Here is a 2,776-nt window from a genome sequence, read left to right as displayed (position 1 = left end):
ATAGAGCGGGTCAGCCTTGCAAGTTGTTTAAAAATAAATAATACTATACCTACAAATCCCTCTCGAGTTTTATTGAGGCCAGACTGACGGGTAAAGAACTCAATATTGTCATTTGTTGATATGAATCAAGTAGACAAACGGCAGAGGAGGCAGCGGTGAGAAGGACACAGAGAAAGCGATGGAAATGGACAGTTTTGCACACGACTGCACAACCTCGATATGAGTAAGGGAACTAGCTCACAGGAAGGAAGGGGCGAGGACGGCAGAGCACGGGGAGGGCGAGGAGGAGACAGAGTAGATGCCAATGGAACTGGCGTAGGAGGGGAGTCAGATTACCTCTGGGACTGAGGTCACCACACTAGCGGGAAAAGCTAGTGCCAGAAAGCATGAGGGGGGGCCGCGGCACATCTCCCAGCAGGGAGAGAAGGTCTGATAGGGGGGAGGGTAGACACAGGGATGGGGGGAAGGTAGTGGGGCAGATAGAATAGGGGGGCACAGGGTAGGGGTGTGGGGTAGGCAGAGAGGGGGAATTGAGACCACAGAGGGGTAACAGAGTGATAAGGGGGCGACGGGCTCTAGATGGGCCATGATCCTAAGGGGCTTCAGCAGGTCAAGATCGGAACGATGGTACAAGATGGCACCATAAGCAACCAGTTTGAAGGGTCCATAAACAAAGGGAATCCCTGGAATGCGGAGGCCCATCCACATGGCATACACACAGTTGGCGGCCATGTTGGGTGCTCCCTGGACAAAGGGAAACCCTGGAGCTCAGGGGCCTGGCCTCATGGTGAGAATGGCGACCATGGCCATTTTGGAAGGCTCCCTAACAAAGAGGATCCCCGGAGTGCTGGGGTGCATCCACCAGGTAAGGAAGGTTGATCCCGCAGGAAGGTTTAAATAATATTTATTGTTATTAATCATTAATAAAAAAATTAACATCAAAGCAAAAACATTGGGCGGGATTCTCCAACCCCCCCGTCGGGTCGGAGAATCCCCAGGCGGAGGCGCAAATCCCGCCCCGCCGCTGGCTGCCGTATTCTCCGGTGCCGTTTTTTGGGTGGCGGCGGGATTCCCTGCCACGCCGGTCGGGGGCCATTGACAGCGGCCCCGATGGGCCGAGCGGCCGTCCATTTTTGGCCAGTCCCGCTGGCGTGAATCACTCACCTCACGCACCGGCGGGACCTGGCAGATGAGTATGCTTGGGCAGTCCTCGGGGGGGGATCCGACCCCAGGGGGGGCCCCAAAGGTGGCCTGGCCCGCAATCGGAGCCCACCCATCTGCAGGCGGGCTTGTTCCGTGGGGGCACTTCCTTCTTCCGCGCCAGGCCCCTGTCGTACTCCACCATATTGCCCGGGGGCCGGCGCGGAGAAGAGAACCCCCTGCGCTTGCGCAAAAATACGTCGGCTGGTCTGCACATTTGTGGAATCACGCCGGCCTTTCTGTGCATGCGCGAACTCGCGTCAGCCCTCCGACGCCAGCTGGAGCGGTGCCAACCCCTCCGGCTTCCACCATCCCTCGAAAGTGCAGAATTCTCTGTTGTCGCCGGCGTGGTTGTCTCTGGTTTTCCCCAGAAGGGAGAATCCCGGCCATTATTTTTCCATCCAGTAGAAAGGTGACGTGGTAATTATTAAATAAGGTGAAGTTTATTGCCAAATCATGTAGACATCAATCCAATAGGAAAAATAATTATGTGCTTCTTTACTTTGTTCCTGGAAAATAAAATTGTTTGCTAAGTACTCATTCTGCTCTTTAATTTGTGATTTTTGCCACCAAGATAATCCATCCCTCTTGTGGAACAAAAGTGCAAGCGCAAAATTTAATTGTTTAACCTTTAGAGGAGGAAGTTCAGAAGATTTTTTCTTCCCTCTCTGATCTCTACAGAAATCAAGAATTCAGCTTCTCATGTAAAAGAGTTCATTGTCAACAGAAATCAGAAATCAATTGAAAATTTTAAAATATTGCCAGTAAAATTGAAGAATTGGCAACTGATTTTTAATCATAGAAACCACAGGTTTTATATCACCTTCCCAATGCCACTTATCAGAATAGTACACAAAGAAATATTACATCCTACTTCCTCTTTATTCTACCTATATATGTTTTCTTGTAGCTGCCTTCCTTCTTTCTATTTATCCATTGTTTTGAGATCTTTATTAGTTATTTGAAATATTCTCTCAGAAAACCACCCCAAAGTTATGTCACATGTCCTGTTGGAATGATTGAGTACCTCTATAAGTTGAACTTTTTCAAAAAGTATGTTATCTATTAATGTATATCTGTTTGACAGGCGAGGCCAACATTAATTGCCCTTTATTCCTAAACCCAACCATCTTCAGTTGCTTCATCAATGACCTTGCTCCCAACATAAGGTCAGATGTGGGGATGTTCGCTGATGATTGCACAATGTTCAGCACCATTCACGTGCAAATGCAGCAACTATCCAGACTTAGGCTGACAAGTGGCAAGCAACATTGGTGCCACACAAGTGCCAGGCAGTGACCATCTCCCATAAGAGAATCATTTGATGGCATTACTATTACTCAGTCCCCCACTATCAACATCCTGGGGGTTATTATTGACCAGAAACTGAATTGGACTAGCTATATAAATACTGTGGTTACAAGAGAAGGTCAGAGGCCAGGAATCGTGTGGTGATTAACTCCCCTCCTGACTACCAAAGCCTGTCCACCACCTACAAGGCATAAGTCAGGAGTGTGATCAAATACTCCCCACTTGCTTGGATGAGTGCAGCTCCAGCAACACTCAAGAAGTTTGA

Source organism: Scyliorhinus canicula, chromosome 1, assembly GCF_902713615.1.
Source record: "Scyliorhinus canicula chromosome 1, sScyCan1.1, whole genome shotgun sequence".
Lineage (NCBI taxonomy): Eukaryota > Metazoa > Chordata > Chondrichthyes > Carcharhiniformes > Scyliorhinidae > Scyliorhinus > Scyliorhinus canicula.
The sequence above is the reverse complement of the archived record's forward strand: the minus strand, read 5'-3'. Positions refer to the sequence as shown.